Source organism: Muntiacus reevesi, chromosome 12 (genome assembly GCF_963930625.1).
Source record: "Muntiacus reevesi chromosome 12, mMunRee1.1, whole genome shotgun sequence".
In the NCBI taxonomy this organism is placed as follows: Eukaryota; Metazoa; Chordata; class Mammalia; order Artiodactyla; family Cervidae; genus Muntiacus; species Muntiacus reevesi.
The window spans coordinates 75,008,344-75,032,232 of NC_089260.1; the positions used below are offsets into that span (position 1 = coordinate 75,008,344).

Below are 23,889 nucleotides of genomic sequence, written 5' to 3' on the forward strand. Positions count from 1 at the left end.
CAGAACTACTCAGGGGCCTCTTCCCACGTCCACGCCCACAGACCCTCCACACCCACAGAGTCCACCAGGGCTGTTGTTGCTTTAATTGTGATAAAAGATAAATGACATAGAATTTGCCACTTTAGCCATTTTATTTTATTTATTTATTTTTTTCATGGTAAAGGCTGCTTTATTGGTGGCAACTAGTACAAGTCAATAAATATTGATCCCCAAAGAACTCAGTTATGTATCAGATTACTGGTCCACAGAGAGCTGAATGGAATTGAACCAACTGATTGCTGGGAGGATAAACTGAAGTCAGTCCTGCTTCTTGGGAAATGAAGCCACAGCCAGTTCATACATGGCCGTTCCACCAACTGTCAGAATTATGGTGGCTCTATACAGGAGGGCATCACCTATCCCACCCTTCAGAAGCCCTGGAATTCCATTATCCTCCCGAAACAGCTTTTGTTCCTCCGGAACCTTATTTTCAAACTGTCTACATGAAGCAGTACTTATGGTCCTCTTAGCAATCTGACGGAGAGCCAGAAGATTCCATAGCGTCTTGGCTCAGTTACTACCCACCAACCGCGACAACTGACCACCAGCAATGAGAACTCCACACGCCGGAAACGGAGCTATCCATTTTAACCATTCTGAGTGCACAGCTCCGCGGCACTGAGCGGGCTCACTTCGTGCATCGTCACCAGCCTCCACCTCCAGAACTCTTCCATTTTCCCAAACCGAAGCTCTGTCTCCGTTAAACACTGGCTCCCCACCTCCCACCAACGCCCAGTACCCCCATCCCCTTTCCTGATTCCACGAATTTGTCTGCTCTAGGCACCTCACAGAAGTGGGATCACAGGTATCAGTCCTTAGGTGACTGACTTATCTCACTGAGCATAGTGACCTCAGGGTTCGTCCATTGTTGTAGCAGGCATCAGAATTTCCCTGCTTTTAAAGGCTGAGTAACATTCCTTTGCATGGACCACCTCTGTTGAGCCCTGGGCACGTGTATTGTTTCTACCTTTTGGTTATTTTGGATAATGCTGCTGTGAAGGAAGGGGTGCATGTAGCTTTGAGACTCTGCTTTCACTTCTCTTAAGTCTGTACCGACGAGAAGTGTGATTGTTGGAATGGATTGGGAGACAATGACAGAGACAATGATGGAGAAAGACAGACAGACAGACAGACAGATGGCCTTTCTGTTGGTCTGGGAGGTGCTGGTGAGAGAATAATTTGAATATTAAAAATAGCTTTGTTTTTACCTTAAGCTGGTAGATTTGGTGGAACCTACTTAAGTAAGTAAATACCTCTTGGGCTTCCCTGCTGGCTCAGATGGTATAGAATCTGCCTGCAATGCACGAGACCTGGGTTCGATCCCTGGGTTGGGAAGAATTCCCTGGAGAAGGGAATGGCAACTCACTCCAATATTCTTGCCTGGAGAATTCCAGGGACAGAGGAGCTTGGCAGGTCACAAAGAGTTGGACATGACTGAGCAACTAACACTCTACCTCTCTACTTTTAAATACCTCACAGGCTGGTGCAGGAATTAAGTCAAATGTTGACAGCAACATCACAGTGCCTGGCCCGAGAGGACACCCAACTCACTTTTTCTCTTTAATGTTTATGTATTTGGTTGTGTTGGGTCTTAGGATCTAGTTCCCTGACCAGGGATCGAACCTGAGCCCCCTGCATGGGAGCACGGAGTCCCAGCCACTGGGTAACCAGGGGAGTCCCCACATTTGTTTTTTTTTCCATTTCTTTCTCAGGCTTCCACTACCTTGAGCATCCAGTCTGTGCCCCCAGGGCCGAGCCAGGGCTGACACACAGTAGGTGCTCAGGCAGTGTCTGTTAAATGAACAGCCAGCCTGGGTACTGACTAGCTCCGCTCACGAGGGAGAACGGCGGGGCCCTGGCTGGCCACCTGGAGCGGCCCTGATCCGGGCCTGGCTTTCCAGCTCTTGCAGGTGTGGCTGCAGAGAGAGAGGAGAGACAAACAGATGGAGAGAGACAGAGATGGAGAGAGCGAGAAGGAGACGGAGTGAGGAGGGAAGGAGGGAGGGGGAGATGGACAGAGGGTGCCCCGTCCCTCCGGACTGCAGGCAGCGGACCAGCGCGTGTCCTTCCAAGCCCCTCTTAGGCAGCCTCGGTGGAAGGTTTCTTGTTTTCCACTCCCTCACCTGTTGAGCCCTGTAAAGGCCTCCTTTAAGTCTTGGGGTGGAAGCAGGTGCCAAATGCTGACATACAAGGTGATGATAACCACGTTTGGTTCAAAGAAAACAACCTAGAGGAGCCTGGCTAGTCCTCAAACCAGCACCAAGTCACTGGGTGTGGACGGGCTTGTGCTTCAGGTTGGTTTGGGCAACTTCCAAGGGCAGCTCAAGTTGCTTTGGCTTAAGAGACCTGCTCATGCCTCTGTGTGTGTGCATATGTGTATGTGTGTGTGTACTACGTGTATATACATGCGACGGGTGCATCCTGTGCATGTGTGCTGTGTGCATGTATGTGACGTGTGTGTTGTGTATGTGTGCTGTGTGTATGTGGGTTGTGTGTGTATATGTGATGTGTGTGTATTGCTGTTTGTTTGTTCAGAATAAGCAACAAGGCTCTGGCCCCACAGCCCTTATGGGGACACTGACAATTACTATGTGTCCAGCAGCTTTTTGTCGCCAAACCTTTCCATATTGATTACCTCATCTGAGCCTCAGAACCCTCATGTTTTGTAGATGGAGAAACAATTCCTTACAGAGGGAACTCAAGGTCACAGCCCTGGGACAGGGAGGCCGGGACTAGAATGTGGACTCTAGAAGTCCAAGTCCTCGGCTCCTTCTTCCTCACACATGCAAACATCCCGCCAGGCACTCAGCTAAGAAATAAGGGGGCTACCCATGCCAGCAGGATGGGCCTGCCCCTTGAGGGTGGTGGGTAGTGTGCACCAGATTCTCTGAGAGGCAATGTACGTTAACCTCGATGGGGTAAGAGCCAACTCCGTGTGATAAGGACACAGAACACAGGATGGGATCTGCCAGGGGAGTTTGGGAAGACTTGCTGCAGGAGGTGTCCCATGAACTGTCTGTGCCAATTAAGCACTTCATCAGCTACACGTACCAGCAACTGACCATAGTGGCTTAGATCAGCAGGGGTTTATCTTTCCTCACAAAACAAGCAGCCTGGAAGGAGGCAGTTCTGGACTGGAGCCACCCCCACCCCCCCCAGGATGGTCACGAACGAGGGGCCCCTTGCTTCACACCCTACCATCTTTACAGCATGGCGCTTGTCCAGACAACTGCAAGGCAGCAGCTCAGGTTTGCAGTCCAGGAAGGAAGAAGGGGAGAGGTGAAGGTCAAAAAGCAAAAGGTCAACCGAGTCAGCGCCTCCGAAGCCCCACCGAGCGGTGGCAAGGAGTTTTCCCCCAGGAGGTGGTCCCCAGGAGAGTGTCACTGCTCTCAGTGTGATGGTCAGATGGGGCAGGGGCAGGGGCAGGGGAGGGAGGGAGGGCCCGGAGCAGAGTCTGCAGCCTCCGCTGGCCGCTGGCCGAAGAGGGCAGGTGCAGGTGGGACAGGTCCCCTGTGGTCGGGGGAGTGAGCATTGCTGTGTAGGCAAGTGCACGTGCATGTGTGTCTGGACACACAGTCACACTTGAGTGTGTGAGTGTGAACACAGTTGCCCGTCTGTGAGGATGCGGTGAGCGTGACAGGGTGAAAAATGATCTCTGTCGTGGAGTCCTTGTGAGGTTCAGATCCATGTCTTTGGGAGAGCCTCTGACCTCTGTAGGGGTGACTGGTCGGGGTCTCAGCAGAGACTGGGTGAGAGAGAGGAGCCTGAGAGAGAGAGCACGGAGACACTGGGGCGGGGCTGTTAGGATGGGCAGGGAGGAGCCACAGGCTCAGCGCCAACAGTACTCTCAGCCACGTGGCCCCAGGAGGGAGGAACAGGAGCCTTCTCTGCAGGTGGGCTGGGACAGGGAGGCCAACCTGGGACCATCACTGCCTCCTCTGTGCCTGGTTCTCCTAGTGTGTAGAGCACATGCAGAGAAGAAAAAAGACAGAAGGAGGAATGAAGGAAGGATGGGAAGGAAGGAAAGGAGGGAGGAAAGGAGGGAGGAGGAAAAGTAGTTAAAATAATATCAGACAGGGGCTTTCCTGGTGGTCCAGCGGTTAGGACTCCTCACTGACAATGCAGGGGACTAAAGCTTGATCCCTGGTCCGGGAACTAAGATCCCACATGCTGTGTGTGTGGTGTGGCCAAAAGATTAAATAATAATAATAATATCAGACAAAGGTTGTGCAGGCTTGATTATGTTATCAATATTGGCCTTAAGAGATAACGAGGGGCATTTAAAAATAATACTGGGGTTATTCCATGACCCAAGATTAAGATGTAAAATCTTACATTTTCACTCACCTGATAACATAGCCTCAAGAGACATAAAGAAAAAACTGGCACCCTAAGCTTAAGGATTAGGATATAGGATTAGAGGAGCCAGCAACTAATTGCCAGGAGGTTAACAGAGGCTTCACTGAGGAGGAGGGGTTTCAGCTGGGTCCTCAAAGCTGAGCAGGAGTTTTCTAGGTGGACTTACAGCAGGAGTAATAAGGACTATTTCCTGAATCCTTTACTTACACAACTTCGCTCAACTCCTACGGCAATCCTGTGATGTGGGCTTGTTAAATTCCCAGCATTTAAATGAGGATGCTGAGGCCAAAAGAGCTGAGGTAATTTGACTAAGATGATGAAGCTAGTGAGTGATGAATCCAGGGTTTGGACTGAGATCCGCCAGCTTCCAGAGCTGGGTGCTTTACCTGGAGGCCACCCTGTGTCATGCGTAAGAAGCGGCATGTTTGCTTGTTTTAATCACTTGTTTGACTTGCGTCTGAAGTATTTATTTGAGGAAGACAATTGAGCGGTCTCGATTGGGTTATCAAGTGTAAAGAAATTCTCAAAAAATTCGAGCTGTAATAGATAACTTCTTACCTCTCAGGCAAAACACACACCTCCCAGAATACGGATATGCCTAACGCCAACTAGTGGCAGCATATATAATTGCAAGGAAAGCGCGTGAGAACAGCTTTTCTCGTGTAGTAACCACAAACCTCAATAGAGAGACAGTAGATGTTGGGACCTGGCATCAAGTTGTTCAGTAAATATGAAGAGATCATTGACAAGTTGTCTGCCACTGGTCTTGTTTCACAGTCCCCATAATTTCTTTTTTCCTTATTTTAAAAGTAAGTTGTTTTCTTTTAGAAATTAAAGGGGGGCGGGGAGAAATAGCAATCATCCATCATCAGTACTCAGTTTCCACTATTAATTCTGGTTGATAAGTTTGACAAGTTTCCTTCCCATTTCTCTTTTTAAGGAAAAAAAAGTCACATTAAAAAATAAGTGACACCTGTTCATTATAAAGAATTTAAAACACACTGTAAATCCCAAAGACAGAAATAAAAAACCAACCCAAATCCTACCAGCTGAAAGTAACCATTAGAAGGGACTTCCCTGGGGGTCCAGTGCCTAAGACTCCTTGTTTCCACTGCAAGGGGCACGGCTTTGACCCCTTGTCAGGGAACTAGTACCCTGAGTGCTGCGTGGCATGGGCAAAATAAAACCCCATTAACATTAGATGAACATCATTTTGAACAACGCCACAAATACACAAAAACCAGAAGGGTGAGTAAGGGACAGATGGGTGGAAATGACTTTATAAAACCAGAAGACTCATATCTTGGGTTCTATTTTTAATCTAATTTTACTTGACTTGAACAGAAGAAAAAGAAAAGGGAGTTCATAGAATTGCTGAATTCATATAAATATTCCTTCCATAGAAGAGATATTTTCCCTTAAACGTCCCTCCGAATTTAAGAAAGGAAACTGTGGAGTTATTAAAAGGTTGAAGTTGTTTATGACATCTTTCAAGGTCATATTTCTATTTCTATTTGTATAGACTCACTGCTTGCTGTAAAAGATGAGCTAACTGGGCCAGGCACATGGGTACCAGCACGCAGTTCTGAAGATCCTGAAGTCCTTGTGTGTGCCAGTTGGGAGACGTGGGTGGTGGACTCTCTCCCTAACACTCTCCCTCCGTCCTGGCCACCCGGATCCCACCCCCAGGACCGGTCCCAACCCCCGTCTCCCCAGGATCCAGAGCTACAGAGCAAGTGGGCCTCTGGATCCTTCTCCCAGAGCCCCTTCCACACTCCCACCCCAACCCAAATAGCTTGGTTTTCATCTGTTTCAAGGGGGTTGAAAGCAGTTGGAAAACCACTCCTCTGGGCTAGCACACAGGCCTTGCAGCTTTGTGTGGTCCCTGAGTTTCAGACAGCAGAGACCTTTCTGCCTAAGCCCACGTAGCTCATTAAGAAATGGAAGAGTATGTCCGTAATCACGGTGTAATTACCTTGCCTCCTAATTGGTAGCAGACACAGGCCTGCGGGTATGGAAACTCCCCAGTGAGCTGGCTCCAAGCAGATGAGGCAGAAGGTGCAGGCGGCCAGGAGTATGTGGAGGCTGAAGAAAGGGGGCAAGCTTTGCTGGGGCTCCGCTCAAGGTCTGGAGCGGGACATGTCTTGAGCCCAGGTCCTCACGCTCAAGATCTCTGGTTCCGTGAGAGGCGTCCGCTCAAAGCTGTCTCCTCTGTGAAGCCCTCCCTTACTACCCCCACAGGCACAGCCTGCACCACGTTCTTCGTCAGAGCCAGTTGCCTTATTTTGTGGCGTGTGGTCCTCGTGCTTGTCTCTCCATTAGACCAGTGACTTCTGGGGGGCGGAGGCCTAACACAGAGTTGTGAAAGAATGAATGGTGGAAGGAAGGAATGCATGGCCACCTTTGGGTCTGGGGCCTAGCTTGTGGGATGCACTTCCACGGGAGGTGGAGGGCGGGGGGACAGCAGCCTCTCTGGGGCTTTGTCATGACTGTTTCAAGGCGCAGAAGCTTTCAGGAGAGGCAGACACCTTGCGGGTCATCGGATGTTCATTTTCTTCTCATCCCTGCCGGCTCAGACGGTAAAGAATCTGCCTGCAATGCAGGAGACTGGGCTTCAATCTCTGGGTGGGGAAGACCCCCTGGAGAAGGGAATAGCAACCCACTTCAGTATTCTTGCCCAGAGAATCCCATAGACATAGAAGCCTGGCGGGCTACAGTCCATGAGGTCACAAAGGGTCAGACATGACTGAGCGACTAACCCTTACACTTCTTCTTTTCAATAATAATAGTAATAATGATACATTCTTGGTAAAATTCAGATAGTCATAGAACTGTGCAAAGTGAGTACTATATACTGTCCTTTCCTCCCAACCCTGGTTCCAGTTCTGTCTTCAGAGGCGACCCTGCTGGACCTATTTGTCTTCAGTGGAAAGTCTGGGGAGACTGATGGGTCTGACCAGTTCTGCTCCCCGCTTGAGATGGGCCCAGCTTGCAAGAGGGGCTCCAAGGTGCACACATAACACTGTTTGCCTTGGCCCACGTGTCCCTCTTAGCGCTGGCCGGCGCCACGGCCAAGGGCTTCTGCACATAACCTGCTCCTCCTCTCCAGGTGGTTGGCGCAGAGTCTGCTCGTGGCCAGGGACCTTGCCTCCCTGACCCTTGGTCTCGTCATCTGTAACCCCTCAAACTAACTGCCAGGGTGGTCGTGGGGGCTGAGAGGCACTGGGTATTAACACTCAGCTCAGACCTTGATAAATATCCATCTTTTACTCCCTTTTTCCACCTCAAGCCCACCTGCGACCTATGATGGGCTTGGGAGTAGCAGGCCTGCTTGTGCTTCAAGTTTCGAGGTATTGACGAATGCACGCCTTTACAGAAGCCTCCCGAACCCAGCAACGGTCTCAGTTCAGTTCAGTTCAGTGGTTCAGTCCTGTCAGGCTCTTTGCGACCCCATGGACTGCAGCACACCAGGCCTCCCTGTCCATCACCAACTCCCAGAGCTTGCTCAGACTTGGGTCCATCGAGTCGGTGATGCCATCCAACCATGGCAACAGTCTATCACCTGTTGATTCCACTCTGGACCCTCAGGGAGCAGAGCCCAGTGAATTGGGACCAGGGAGGAAGCTGTCGTCAGACACAGAGGGGTGAGATCTGTGCTGGGAAGTGTGAGGGGCAAAGGTGAGCAGAAGCAGCCTGCTTGGGTGAGCCCGTGTGAACGTGGGAGGGTGACCTGATGGACTTACACCTCCCCGTCTCCCCTGCTTCTTTCCTGCCTGCCTCCCTCCCTCCCTCCCTTCTTTCCCAGCTTGTGCCTTCACTGAGCATCTGCCTGGCCCAGGGGCTGGAGGTTCAGGAAAAGGCCGACATGGAAGTTTGTATCCCTAAGACCTCCCAGCCCCAGGGGAGCGTCAGCTCCATGTGCAACAGGGAAATGGCTGTGATGAAGGCGGGTGTGGCAGGCAGGAGCCCCGAGACTCAGGGAAGCCAGGATGAGGAAGGGCGTTGCAGGTGGAAGGAACTGCAGGCACAGAGGCCGGATCAAGCCTGCCAGGCCTGCAAACTGCCCACGGCTCTTCCCCGTGAGTGGGGGTGGGGAGTCCGGCCAGTCTGGTGGGGGTGGTTAGGGGGCTTGTCTGGAGCCCTTGGCCCGGGAAGGGCTGGGCCGGAGTCCTGTGACTCACGTCCGGGACCCTCTGCCTCCTTGACCTCCCGTGCTCCCTAGCTGCTTGGGGAGGAAGTAGCCAGGCCTCAGCTGACAGAAGGAGGCTTTGATGTTGGAGAAGGGAATGAGGAAAGAGGGGCTGGGGTGAAGTTCTGGATGGGTTTCAGGAATCTGCTCCTCCTCTGACACCATGGCAACCAGGCGCAGCTAGGGGAGCTGCCTGCGGGGCTGGGAGCCTTGGAGCTGCTTGGATGGGGGTGAGCTGGGCTCGGGGGGGGCGAAGACCTCTTGCTCTCACTCCTGGCCCACCCAGCCCAGGGAGAGGGAGAGGGCAGCTCTGGGGGCTGGGCATGGTGCATCCCTTGTCTGAGCCTCAGTTTTGGGGTCTGTAATATGGGGGTAACAATGCAGTATCCAGCCCAGGTCCTCTGGGAAGCAGACACCCCAGCCGGGTTAATTAGGGGAGCCCCCCGAGCGGCCCTTCCCCTCCCTGAATCTCAATGTTCGGGGGGGGGGCATCGCCACTGGGGAGATGTGGTCACACAGAGGTGGCCAGGGCTGCCCGGTCTCCACACCCGCTGGGCTCATCTCTGAGGCCCAGGAGCCCAGGGGAGACGGGGCCGTGGCTTGAAGGGAGCGCTGGGGTTCAGAGAGGGCAGGCGGGTCCTGGTCATCCACCCACAGTTGGAGGTCTGAGTGGGGGTCTCCTGGCTGCCCCACTGCCCAGGTCTGCCCCCCTGGCCAGAGTACCAGGGCTTGCTGCTTCCAGAACTCAGGCAAAGTGGCTGAGGAGATGGGAGAGGGGTGAGCCCTGTGTCTGTCCCGGGGCTGCTGAACGAATGCCCGAGACTGACTTGAAAACCCAGAAACTCCTCCTTTGGAGGCTGGAATCTGAAATCAAGGTGCCAGCAGGACCTAGTTCTTTCCAGAAGCTCCCAGGGGACGGTCCTTCCCGCCCCTCCCTGCTCTGGTGGCTCCCCAGGTCCCCGTGGCTGAGGCCGCCTCACTCGAGTTGCCGCCTCCGTCCTCACGTGGCCTCCCCCCGCATCTCTGTCCCTCCCCTTCTTACAAGGACACTGGTCCCTGCATCCGGCTCCCGCCTGACCCCATCTGACCTCACCTTAACCACTGACATCTGCCAAGGCTGTTTCCAAGTACAGTCACATGATCATGAATTGTGGGGGCGCACTCTTCAACCCACTACAAGCCTCATTTGGGCAGCATGGATGGGAGCCCCAGGCCAGTGTGAAGCCAGGGTCCCTCGGGGTGATGATCAGGGGTCCCAGAAGGTGGGCTGGAGTCTGCTTTTTCAGGTGGCAGTGAGTCAATGTGTTTGTGAGTGGAAAGAACTGGCAGACAGAAGGTGGGACTGAGCCAGGAGGGTCCCTGTCCCCACCTCTCCCCACCTCCCCACCCTGCCACACACACTCGCACACACCCACGCACACATGTACACACATACACATGCACACACGTGCACATGTATACACACACACATGCACACACATGTACACACACACACGAGGCACACAGGGCAGTGTCATTTCCCATTTTACCCGCTGCGGCCTAGGACCTCCCTCCTGCTGTCCCTGGAGGCTCCTCCCAGGCCCCAGTGAGTGACCCTGAAGCCCAGCGTGACCCTGGGCCCCAGAAATGCAGGTGCCTCCGTGGGACAGGGGGTGGGTGACAAGGGGTGTGTCCCCCAGCCTACACCCCTGGAGTCGCAGTTGCCTACTCAGTGAGAAAGGGTAGCACTGTGAGGGGTTGGAGGCTCCGCAGGGGCACTGGGGGCGACTCCAGTCCTGGAGCAGTGCTGCTCCAGGAGGAATGAGGGATGCGTGAAGAAGCTGGGCCCCCTGACGGCTGAGCAGGCAGAGCCCCGGGTGCAGCCCCTCGCCCTGGGGCATCCCGGGGCCCCTCTGTGAGCCTGGCTCACGGGAATCTGGCTTCCTGGTCCCCACCAGCTCTGCACACACACTCACTCACACACTGACCTGCACATGTAGATGCCCTCTTACACTTACACTCACACGGAACACTTACACATGCAACCACACACATTCACACTAACCACTCCCTGGGGTCATTCAACCAGACCTGCCGGCAGCAAGTACAGAAAACAGCCCGTTCTCAGAGGCCCGGCCTCCCCTCCACTGCCCCTCCCCTCCCCCTCCCACTGCCCCTCCCCTCCCCCCTCCCACTGCCCCTCCCCTCCCCCACAGCCCCCCCAGTCCCGCCCCGCCCCGCCCCAGCCCCTCCCCTGCCCCTGTCCAGCCCCTTCCCAAGCCCCTCCCCGCCCCCTCCCCTGCCCCTCCCCAGCCCCTTCCCAAGCCCCTCCCCGCCCCGCCCCCGCCCCACCCCAGCCCCTCCCCGCCCCACCCCAGCCCCACCCCAGCCCCTCCCCAGCCCCTCCCCCAGCCCCTCCCCTTCTGCATCCGGGCCTCTCCTGCCCCTCCACCCTCCTCCTGCCCCAGTTTCCGGGTCTTCCCAGTGGAACTCTGAGAACCGGCAGCTCGCGGCCCACCCCACTGCCTCCTTTCCTCCTTTCCCAGGAAGGTCTGGGAAGGAGGCGGGATGAGGCAGGTAGGCCCCCGTGCAGCCGGGCGGACGTGGGCCGCACACAGTAGGACCACAGGAGTCCAGCTCCCGGCTGCCAGGCCCCTCCCAGGCCAAGTTCATTTGGGGAGGCCCGGGGCACCCCAGGTTGTCACCTGGCTTCCCACAGCCTCCCCACACCAGCGCCCCCTGCACAGCCGGCCCTCCCCTGGCCCCGCGCCCCCATGCCCGTCAGCGCTAACCTGACAGCAGCCCCTACCAGCGCCCACAGCTCAGCCCCCGGCGCTCATCTGGGTCCTGAGACGCTCCCCTTGGTTCCTGTGCAGGAAGGCGGTGGCCAGGGCTGGGCGGCCTATGAAATCCAGACCAGTGTACCGCTCCCCACCCACTTGGAGCTGCACTGTCCTAGCAAACGGGTACTCCGCCCCCTGACCGCCGAGCAGGGGGCCTGTGTGTAGGCCTAACCATTGACAGTTTGGCGATATTGGGGTGCTGGGTCAGAGCAGGCCTCGGCCTGGGCCCGGCAAGGGGAGCCCCTCCCTCACCCTGGCACCTAGGAGTCTGCCCTATGTCCCGCCCTGTCCCCCCAGCTGGTGGCCTTGGTGGGGTCAAACTGGTGAGGTGGGGGCCTCGCGTGGAGACTGCCCCCCTTCCCTCTCCATCTGTGGCTCAGATGAGGAAGGACCATTATTTATTCTTTGGCTTCCGCTTGCCTGCTGTTCTGGCAGATTTTTTTTTTTACCTTGAAAAGAAGATCGATGCTGGATCCTGCACAAACCACCCAGCTGACATCCTGCACTGACTAAGCAGAGATGGCGCGCGGTGGGGCTGACAGCCGGCTCCCTGGAGTAGCCACAGCTCCTGCATGGAAGGAGAGGGCGGGATTCGCAGACGAGAGGGTCCCCATGCCTTCTGCTCCCCGATCTCATTCCCAGGGCCGGCTGCCTGCTACCCCTGGAGTTCCCCCGGCGGCCTCTCACTAAGTTGCCCTTGGCCGACCTCTGTCTCTGGTCACCAAGAGAGGCCTGACTAAGGCAGCTGGAGGGTCCAGAGGCTTCTCTGTCCCCCACCTGGACGGCACTGGCCTTTTCACTGGTCCTCCTGTCTCCTCTCTGGCCCCCTCCAGTCCCTCTCTACCCTGAGGCCACAGGGAAGGTTCCAAGCCCAGCCGTGACCTCTTCACCCCCCTGTGTTCAGCCCTCCAGCGGTTCTCTGTGACTGGCAGCCTCTGCAAGCCCCCTCTGGAGCCTCCCCCTGGGGCAGCAATTCTGAATGATGTGCCCCTCTGCCCACCCTCTCAGGCCTCTGCACCTCGGTTCATGCGGTTCCCTCTGATGGAACACCATTCCTGTCCTCCTCACCGCCTTGCCTGTCATCAGCACCTGTCCGAGAAGCCGGGGCCACTCCTACGGGGTATAAGGCAGGACGGTGAGCGTTTGGGTGCCGCCACACCACCTGTGTGCTCACCCCAGCTCTGTCCCTTACTGCGTGATCGCAGGCAAGCTCCTACACCCGTGTCTTGGTTCCTCATGGATACATGCGAGGATGACTGCCCCCACGGGCTGCCAGGCGGCTGCAGTGAGGGGCGTGTGTCTGTACGTGGGCAGCTCTGCAGAGCACCAGGTGTTGTTACCATCAGAGCCTGTGGCCTGATGCCCCTGGGAGATGATGGCCCCGACAGCGACCCCCAGGAGGCAGACCCTCGCCTCCCCCAGCACTGTACTCAGAGCCTGGACCTGAGGCCAGCAGCACCCCAGAGCTCAACTGGGACCTGTCCACACGTGGCAGGGCGGGAGGGGCCTCCCAGGGCAGCGCAGTGACCGCCTGACTCCAAACCAGTTTTCAGCCTCCCATCCCCTCCCCACCCCCAACGGTAACGTTGCGGTTTCCACCCCCACAGCCCACCCGGCTCCTGTCTCTCCTGCTGCAGCGGGGACCGGCGCCCCCTGGTGACCAGTGCTCCTTACTGCGGAAGGTTTTCACCAATGAATAAGGACCTCGGCCAGATACCCTCATTTCATAGGTAAGAACCAGGCCTTAGAGCGGCCAGCTCACTCAGTTGGAAAGTGGCAGAGCCTGGGTTTGGAATCAGGACTGATGCCCCAGCTGATACGCAGGGTTCCTGTTCTTGCTTCTCCAGGAGGCTCTGAGTCCCTCTGCCTTCCCTGTGTGCCAAGTCTCTCCAGTCGTGTCCGACTCTTTGCGACCCCATGGACTGTAGCCCACCAGGCTCCTCTGTCCATGGGATTCTCCAGGCAAGAACACTGGAGTTCACTGCCATTTCTTCCTTCAGGTATCTTCCTGACCCAGGGATTGAAGCTGCATCTCTTACATCTCCTGCGTTGGCAGGCAGATTCTTTACCACTAGTGCCGCCTGGGAAACCCTCTGGCCTCCCTTCCTCTTGGCAAATGTGCCCATCCCCAGGGCCCCACCTGAGTGACACCCCTGGGCTGAGCACAAACTCAGGCCGATCCAGGGCTGCTAGGAGCTCCTGGGGAGTGGGGGTCAGTGCAGCCAGGGATAAATGATGAGGTGCTGTCCTGCTTCCGGGGCCACACTCTGGTGAACAGGTTGGGGCAAAAGTCACTCAATGTGCTGGTCGAATGAATACATGGCTAAGTAAGTGTACTCGGCGACTGGGACACAGCTGCCGTTTTTTCAGTTAGTAAACTCTTACTCATCTGCCAAATCCCTGTTCAGGGTTAGCTCTTCCAGGAAGGAAGCCTCTTCTGAAACCCTTCGTGTAGGTCACCGAGCGCACTTCACTCTAGGGGAAGACACTGCAAGCAAACTGCTATGGGGGACAGTCACTTGCAGAACCAGCAGTGGAGGAGGAGGGGTGAGGATGCTCAGGGGAGGCTTCTTGGAGGAGGAGGTGGGTTTTGGAACTAATCTGGAAGGGGGAGTACTGGGAAGGGGGACATATTGGAGGGTGGAGATGCTGTGGAGGGGACTGGGTAAGGGTATTGCTTACCTCAGGTGGCCCTCAAAATGCCACAAACCAGGTGGCTTAGGACAACAGCAATATTGAGTCTGAAACCAAGGCTCTGGGAGAGGATCCTCCCTTGCCTCCTCGCAGCTTCTGCCTGCTGCCAGCGACCCTTGGTGTTCCTGCCTTGGAGCCATCTCTCCACCTTCTCTCTCCTCCCTGCGTGCCTGTGTCCAAATCCCCCTTATAAGGACAAATCCACCTCCTAGGGTCCACCTAATTCCAGTCTGTGTGTGTGCTCAGTCACTCCATCATGTCAGACTCTCTGTGGCCCCATGGACTGTAACCCACCATCTGCAAAGACCCTACTTCCAAAGAAGGTCACATTCAAGGTACCGGGGGTAGGACTTGAATGTATCTTTTGGGGGGAGGGGACACAATTGGACCCGTTACAGTAAGTGAAGGTGTGGAGGTTGGGGAGACTAGTTCACATGTGAGAAGAGTGGGGGTCAAATTGGGGAGTAGGTGAGTGAAGATGTTTGGGGGTCATCACAGAGGGCCTGATGCCCTGGGGGGATGGGGTCAGCTAGGAGCCTGGAGAGGTCAGACGGGGTCAGAGCAGCCCCAGGACTTAAGCCCTGACTCGGGCGGTCTTCAAGCTCATCAAGACACAAGGTCACTTGTGTCTCCTCATTTAACCTTCATGACGGCCCCCTAGGTGGATGCTCTTAGGCTCCAGTTTACAGAGAATAGGTCTTCTCCAGTGGCTCAGTGGTAAAGAAGCCACTTGCAATGCATGCACGCCTGTACAGAGGAGAAAAGCTCAAGGGCCCGCACCTAGAAGTGCTAAACTAGGTTTGAACGCGCCGAAACTCCAGGCCAGTGTGCTGTGTCATACAACTGCCCGGAAAAGGTTAGGATTTCACTTTTGATTTGAGGACCTGTATCCTTCCACAGCCTTTGCTTCTCCTTGGTTCACAGACCTGGAGATATCACTGGAGACAATGGCCTCTTTGAGTTCATATCCCATGACTTGGTTTATACGCCTCAGAGGTGTCCCACGTGGTCGGTTTATTGTAAGCCTGCTTTGTGGGCATTGGTTTTGTCTGGCTGACTGAATTTTGAAGGAGATTCAACAAAATCAGCACCAGCTCTGGTCCTCGGCAGTGAGGGAGCCAGCTGGGCCCCTGCACACACCAGCTCGTTTAAACCTCCCAGAGCTACCCAAGGGTGGAGAACCAGCTCCTGGTTCCAGGTGGCAGAGCTGTGCGCCAGGGTCAGTGTGATGCCAGGTCCATGCTCATGGTCCTCATCCCTACAGACGACCTCTGACCAGCTGAGCCCGGCCGGGCAGAGGACAGTCCCTCTCCCCTCCTGCGAGGATCCAGGAGAGCTGCTCTGTCTGTGAAGCCCTCCATATCCCTCGACTTCACCGTGGAAAGCAGTATGGGAATTCTTCCAAAAATTAAATGTAGATCTACAGACCCCCCTTCTGAGTATACACCCAAAATCATTAAAAGCGGGGACTCAATCAGATGCCTGTACACCTGTTCATAGCATCATTATTCACAATGGCCCACAGGTGGAGACAACCTGTGTATCCATGGAGCAATGAATGGATAAACACAGAGGATCCACACACACTAGATGTTACTAATATTCAGTCTTTAAAAGAGAAGTTCTGGCACATGCTACAGCCTGGATGAACCTTGAGGGCAGTATGCTCAGTGAGATAAGCCAGTCACAAAAGGCCAAATGCTGCAGGATCCCACTCACATGAGGGACCTAGTGTGGTTGTTCATGGAGACAGAAAGCAGGCTGGCGGGGGCTGGGGGTGGGAGGCGGTGGGGCTGGGGAGCTAGTGCTTTACGGGGACAGAGTTCCAGTCTGGGAAGAGGGAAAGTTTCTGGAGCAGGATATGGTGAGGGTTGCACAGCATGTGGATATCTTTTTTAAAGTAACAATATGAATATACTTAATGCCATTGAGATGGATACTTAGACATGGTTAAAATAATACAGTTTGCGTTATGTGGGCTTCCCTTATGGCTCAGCTGGTAAAGAATCCATCTGCAATGAGGGAGACCTGGGTTCAATCCCTGGGTTGGGGAGATCCCCTGGAGAAGGGAAAGGCTACCCACTCCAGTATTCTGGCCTAGAGAATTCCATGGGCTGTATAGTCCAGGGGGTTGCAAAGAGTCGGACATGACTGAGCGACTCTTATTTTTTTGTGTTATGTATATTTTGCTGCAATCATAATGAAAAAAAGATCCATGGGTTTCAAAACCCCATCTTAGGCTGACTTTTCCTGAGGCCGGCAGTGGTGAACCAAGCCTCTCACCTGCAGAGTGGGAAGATCCCCAGGGCCGCCCTGGGCCTGTTACTTGGAGCCCTGACCTTGGGGTAATGACTGAGAGATAAAGGAGATCAAAGCCCTCCTCCCGGGCCTTGGTGGGAGGTGGGAGCGGATGTAACTCACCCCCAGGGTTCTGAGCATCACTCACCTTCTGGAGTCCCCTCCTGAGACCTCACCTGAGAGCACTCCGCCTGCCCCCACCCCCTGGCTGTTGGCCCCCACGCCCGCATCCAGGGGGCACTGCTGGGGACAGGAGCCAAGATCCCCAGCGCAGCTGCGTGGCATGACGCTATTCCCATTGTGCTGACCTGACTCTGCTTATTCATTCGATGAAAACCGTTCACACATGTCGTCTCCATCATGCGGCCCGTGTGCCTGTGTACATGCTTTCCTAGAAGCGGGATGGCAGGGTCAGAGGGGACTGAAAGTTGGGCTGTGGGGCCCAGAGCTGAACGACCCCCAGATTCACGCAGCCGGGCTCTTCTCCCCAATCTCACCAGGGGGCGCAGCCTCCCACCGTAGGAAGGGTAGGCGGGGAGCCGGACCGGGCTTCTCAGAGCTGGAGAGACGCCCTTGGTCCCATTCCTTTGTGTGGGCCTGTCTTGGGGCGACAGGTCTTGGTACAAGGTTCGAGTCCAAGAGCTGTCCCTCCTCAACACCCTTCCGACCTGGACCCTCACCTGGTCTCCTGGGCAAGATGGGGGCCGAGTCCTCCCGCCGCCCCAGGAGGGCCAAACCCAGGGTCCCGGCTCGCTGGGTAGTCCTCATCCCATCCCTCTTATTCCTCCTGACTTGTCGGGGTGTTTTAAATTTGCTATTTAGTGCTGCTCTAAGTAAAGAAAAGTTAAAAACTTACATCGTTGGCATTTTGAGTAAATACCAATAAAATCAATGATGCCAGTAACACAAAGTCTGGAATTTTTTGCTGTTTGTCTGCGGTGTGCTATGCACACTGTGTAGTGCAGAGTGTTTGACTTGTACATGCGCTCGTCAGAGTCACACCGTTTGCGCTGCTCTGTGTGCAGGTGTACTTCATTTTCACCAGAAGTGCGTAGAACTCACTCCACCGCTTCTCTTGGCAGGTACAGGTCCTACTCCCAGGTGGACGGATGGAAGGTGGTCAGGTGGGTGCATGGATGGATGGATGCTGGAGACGAGCGGATGGATGGGCAGATGGTGAGTGCGCCAGAACTCTGCTCAGACACCAAACGCACGCAGGGCACGAGGCACCGGAAATAAGCGTCCTGCCGGGGCGTCCCCTGCTCCTGTGCCCCTTGCATCATCTCATCAGACTTCACTCATGAAACACCAGGTGCGGGGTGTGGGGCCAGTGTGACTGGGCACGCTGCATCTCCATGAGAATGGTCCTGTCCCAAATGTCCAGGAGGAGAAACTAAACATATCCTTATACAGAGGGTGCTGGGACTCAGTGGAGGGGTCCACACAGGGATAAACATGTGCGAGTTGATGATGTAGATTCAGTGACAGACTCCAGAGAAGTAGGAAAGGTCTGCGCTTGAAGTCAGACCCTTGCCAGCTCTGCCACTGACAAGCTCATAGAGGCAACTCTCAGCTATCCACTCATCTACCCTCCATCCACCAAGTTACCCTTCCCTACCCATCCGTCTACCGACTCATCCATCACCCTTCCATCCACCTGTCTATCTACCTTTGCGTCCATCTTCTCTCCACCCACCTGTTCACCCACCTATCCACCCATCTGTCCACTTATCTATCCACCCATCCATTCATCACCCATCCAGCTACCTGAACATCCACTCATCCATCCCCCCACCTATTCACCACCCATCTAGCCACTCATCCACTCATCTATCCATCCATCCACTCATCTATCCATCCATCCACATGTCTGTCCATCCATCATCCATCATTCATCCATCTACCAATTCAACAAATATTTTTCAAAGTCTATTAGGAGCCAGACACTGTGCTGACCGTGTGATAAACCTGCTCTCTTCTGTAAGGTGAGAACAGCTTACCTACAATGATATCACAGCAAGGTCATGCTGTAGGATATCTGCCACAGAAAAGGCTCAGAGTGGGAGTTTAACATGTGGATGGGCCCTGACTCTCCAAGGTACTGCCTCACAGTTACTCTTTTCTCCTAAATCGCTAAGCAATAACACAGATGCTCCCATGATTCAAGCCTTTGACTTCAGCTTTGAGAGAAGAGCACAGCCCCAGCCTTGCTCCGGGCCAGCTCAGGGCCTTCTGGAAAGGGATGGGGGACAGGTGGGCAGGGCTGCAGAGGCAGAGGCTGGAGGCAGAGCTGCTGGCTCTGCGTGGGAGGGAAGGAGTGGAGACAGAGGGTCCCCTGGGCACGGCCACATGTCGGAAGAGTGAGCCCTGTCAAAGCCCTGGGAGGCAGGCCCTGCTGCGGCCACTTTCAGAGGGTGCAGTGCCCACTGCTAAGTGACAGAGCTGAGACCCGGCCCCAGGTTGAGGGGTGAGCCCCGTTCCTGGCCAAGGGCCCTCACTCCCTGGTATGCCCCTCTCCTCTGCTCATAGGGCCAGCTTCAGCGATGGCCTGTTTCAGGTGCCATCTTGCAGCCGGTAAACAAGCACCAGCAAAGTCTTGCTCAACCCTGTGAGCAGTGGGGCAGGAAAAAGGGAAGGAAATGGGGCTGGCCTGAAGACACGGTAAGTACTAAGCCCAGGAGGGGAGCCATCACTTCTCATAAAAGCCAGAGGTCCGTGCCTTCACCCCATTCTACAGGTGGGAAAACTGAGGAGGCTCCTGGAGTTAAAATGAGCTGCCTGGACCCCTGCATCTCTTGCACCCCTATAGCCCAACACTGCTGTGACCAGCTGCACCACCATCCTGTTCTCCTTCCTGAGTTGAACTGATTGCCCAGCGATGAGATAACTAGAGAGGAAATGAGAGAGGGAGAGACGAGAGAAGAGACGCTCCACCCCAGTTCCCCGCTGCTTGGTTCTTTCCGGGCCCTGTCCACATCCAAGCCACGTGTGGAGGTCACATTAGTCATTGTGACCCTAGGTTGCAGGACTGCTTTCAGCCAAAAGCCCCTTCATTTCCCTGTGGCCTCACCAGCTGTGTAGGTTTTGCAATAACTGCATTTTTTCTCACATTAGAAATTCTATATAATTTTTGCAAAAAAAATACTTTAAAGCAAAAATAGTAATGATAATAATCACTTATAATCCCACTGCCACCCAGTGGTAAAAATCCTTTGTTCATTTACTTTTCCATTCAGAGTTTATCCACATTTATTGAGGACCTTCTATGTGCCGGGCATTGTCAAGTCTGGAGGGGATGGCAATAGGAAAAACAAGCATTCATTTACAGAGAGGGGCTCCGGGATGAAATCACCTCATCCAACAACATGCTGTGGTGTGCCGCCTGTATGCGTGCGTGCTCAGTCGTGTCTGACTCTTTGTGACCCCACAGACTGTGGCCCGCCAGGTTTCTCTGTCCGTGGGATTTCCCAGGCAAGAATTCTGGAGTGGGTTGCCATTTTCTCCTCCAGGGGAATCTTCCCGACCCGGGGATCGAACCCGCGTCTCCTGCATCTCCTGCATTGGCACGTGGATTCTTTACTGTTAAGACACCTAGGAAGCCTGTGGTTGCCTTGCCTGCTGCTGCTGAGTCGCTTCAGTCGTGCCCGACTCTGTGTGACCCCACAGACGGCAGCCCACCAGGCTCCCCCATCCCTGGGATTCTCCCGGCGAGAACACTGGCGTGGGCTGCCGTTTCCTAGGGTTTCTCAAAGTGGAAGGCCTCCAGGCACCTCCCTGGGTGGGTGTCGTTTAGACAGGGGTCAGCAGGGGCTACCACATGGCAGATTTCCTGGCCCAGTGCACCGAGGCGCAGTGCCATCTGCCCTGGAGCGAAGCCCAGCTGCCAGGGTGAGTCTGGGGTGTGTGGGTGACACACTGCCCTTCTCTGGGCTCTGGTTCCCCATTCTGAGACCCTCCCAACTTTGCCCATCCGAGGGCACCTGCTTCTGCGGTCAGGCATCTCATCTTCAGAGGCGGTGGGCTGCCAGCCCCCCGCCCAGGCCTGCAGGGAGGGTGAGGGGTGGCCCAAGACTCCCCTGCAGACCCAGGACAGGAGGGAGGGGTCAAGGCCTTTGCCCAGGCTGTGAAAGGTGGCCAGCTGGGGCCTGTGTGGTTATGATTGCGCTGGGGGAAGGGGAGGACCCGGTGCAGCCCCAACCCCTGGGGCAGCTTTCCCAGGGGGCGTTCTGGGCTCGCGGTCACAGATGCAGAAGCGGGCCGGGGGTCCGACTGTGTCCTGGCGCTGCTGTCTGCTCCCTCTGGGCTCAGGGTGCGCCCCTCAGGAGAATGCATGAGTGAATGAATGAAGGAGTGGGCTCCCTGCGGGCCTGGCTCTTGTGCCACAGCAGGAAGGTGATGCCAGGTCCGCATGCCCAGGTCCGGGAGGGGTGACTGCTGAGCGGAAGCCTGCTCTCTGCGACCTCAGTCACGTTACCCCACTTCCCCATCTGGCAGGCCGCCGGGTTCTCAGGGTGATTGAATGAGACGCCCCCAAGGCCCCAGGCACAGCGCTCCTGAGCGGTGGGTGCCCCACCGTGTCAGGGGCTGTCCACGCAGCCCCTCCAGCACGAGGCTGATGGAGAGCTTGTGCAATGCCCTCGTCAGGCATGGAGGAGCCCAGAGTGAGTAAGGTGCAGACCAGGGGCACGAGGGAGCGTCCCCGGAGGGCCAGTGCCAGCCCTGAGATCAAGTTCCTGAATCCCGCAACCAAGCTTGCCAACACGTCTGTGAAAATGCATGCGCACACACACACACGTGCACAGAGGCAGCCACATACGTATACACATACACAAGAAATAAACGCACACACATAGACGCACATGCACACACACTGCCAGATACACACAGGTGTACATACAGGCACACACACAGGCAGACACATACGTATACACACACAAACACATATACACACAGATACAAATATGTACACACTTACATGTACACAAACAGATACACTCCTCTCTCCTGCTTTACTTTTCTGCTCTGCACGTGTCACCATCTAACACACTGTTATTTTACGTATTTTTCACAGACTCTGGTTCACACCTCCTGGGTTCATAGGCTGGCTCTGCACTGCTGCTGTAACAGAATGCCACAGACCTGGCGGCTTAAGCAACAATGTTTATTTCTCCCGGTCCTGGGTAGGAGCAATCTGCAGTCAGGGTGCCCTCATGGCCGGGTTTGGTGAGCCCCTTCCAGGCGTGCGGACAGGCTGGCGCCTCCTCTTCTTTGGTGGAGGCCCCATCTTCCTGACCTATGACCTCCCCAAATTCCCACATCCTCATACCATTCCATGGGGGCAAGGGTTTGGCACAGAACTTAGGGACACAAAACTTTTGGCACATATTTTTGGCACAGAATTTAGGGGCTTCTCTGGTGACTCAGCTGGTGAAGAATCCGCCTGCAACGCAGGAGACCTGGGTTCTATCCCTGGGTGGGGAAGATCTCCTGGAGAAAGGAATGGCTACCCACTCCAGTATTCTGGGAAATTCCATGGACTGTATAGCCCATGGGGTCACAAAGAGTCAGACATGACAGCGACGTTCACTTTAGCGGACACAGCAGGCAGGCCGTAAGAGCCGTGTACCAGCCGTGCTGGGCGCTCCCACGCTCTGGGTCCTCATCCCCCAGCTGCTGAGTGGGGACAGGAGTGCACCCGCTTACTGTGCTGTGACAGCCACAAGGCTTGGTATAAACATCCTCCCGCTGTGAGCGCTAATGCCGAGTCTCTCCGGTCGTCCGTCTCCCCAACCAGGGCGGGACCCTCAGCCTGCTCTCCGCGGCCCCCTCACCCTGGGAAGGCCCCCTCACAGTTGATGCAAACGCAGAATTTTTGGAATGAATGGGCCACCCCTGGCAGCCTCTTGGGCTTGAATTTAGAGTGTGAGGGGCCCAGGTAGCCCTAGGTCCCCTCCCGTCCAGCAGGAAGTCAAACCTGGCTCAGGCTGCGAGTGTCAAGCTGGGTCAGGCCAGACCCTGGGGAACTGGTTTGAGAGGCTCTTCCTGTTCCAGGTCCCCAGGGAGGTTCTCTCCCCAAAACTCTGGAAGCTGAGCCCTGTGGCCCGCAACCTCAGTTCCACCTTGCTCCCTCCCTCAGTGGCAGCAGGCACCTTGTTCTGACCCCAGTGGCCCTGTGGCCGGCCCAGACTATGAGACCACATCTGGACCAGCCAGGAGGCAGGCTGGGCCGGGGGACGGGTCTCAGCGGACACATGGGGGAAGCTGGGCTCCTGGCTCAGAGAATCCCCAGGTCAGACCTCAGCGCCCCCGCTTTCTTGTTGGGTGATTGGGCAAGTCGCCAGGCTCCCCGATCTGTCAGACAGAGGCAGCCCATCCTCCGTGGTCGTTAGGGGGGTTTCCAGTTCTGCAGACATTTCTGGGGAAAGCTCTGGGGCTGGACGCCATGTGGGTGGTTCCTGACTTTGGCGCTTGTCTCAGTCCCTCTGGGGTCACTGCTGTGTCCTAGACTCTGCCCCAGGGGCAGGCCATGGGGTCTGCCCAGACGTTTTGCCTGTCTGGGTCTCGCCTGTCCTGGCTGACGAATGCAGAGATGGCCCTGTCCTGGTCACCTCTGGGCACACGTCCACGTGGGGAATGACTGTGTGCTCTGGGTGGGACGTCGAGGCCCCTGTGGGCTTGCACCTTGCTGTGCCGCTCCTGGGGCCACGGGGACCTGTGCTCTGTCATGTGATGTTGTTCAGTCACTCAGTTGTGTCAGACTCTTTGTGACCCCATGGGCCACAGCCCAGTAGTTTCTTCTGTCACAGGACTCTCCAGGCAAGAATTCTGGAGTGGGTAGCCATCTCCTCCTCCAGGGGATCTTCCTGACGCAGGGATGGAACCTGGGTGTCCTGCATTGGCAGGTGGATTCTTTCCCACCTGAGCTGCCCGGGAAGCCCCCAGATACAGATGTGACTCAGGCCTGGAGTGAAGGCCCCGCTTCCCATCCACCCTTAGTTTCCTCCGGATTCTCTGCTGTGCTGTCACCAGGGACTCGGCTCGGGGCGGGGCGGGGCTGGCCCTGCCTCTGCTAGAGCATCCCGGGGATGGGTGTGGAGCCTGGCACACACAGGCCTCATCCATGGGTCCCTGCTGAGCCTGCAGGTGAGAAGTGGCCCTGATTCAACTCTTCCTCTCCCTGTGAGTCGCTCTGTCATGCCTTCCCCAGGCCGGGAGCCTTGAACTCTCACCCCAGCTGTAGCAGATCCGGGAAGGCTCGTGGGTGCATGAAGTCTGGGGAAACCCGTGGTGGTTAATATCTCAAGAATATCAGCCCATTTATAGCACCGACTCAGAAGTGGCCAGAGAGACGGGGTGACAAGGCTCAGCCCAGGCACTGCTCCTGAGGGGCCCGATCCCTCAGTAGGGGTCCCGTTCTCATTGAGGGTGGGAAGCCCGCGTGGATACTGAATGGGAGTGGGTTGCTTTGCTGGTCCAGGGAGAGAGGGC

At 55.7% G+C, this 23,889-nt stretch overlaps 1 pseudogene; it reads right to left on the reverse strand.

Moving 5' to 3' along the window:
* Positions 1–297: 297 nt before the first annotated feature.
* LOC136144751 (cytochrome c oxidase subunit 7A2, mitochondrial pseudogene) lies at positions 298–680 on the reverse strand (annotated as a pseudogene).
* Positions 681–23,889: the final 23,209 nt, after the last annotated feature.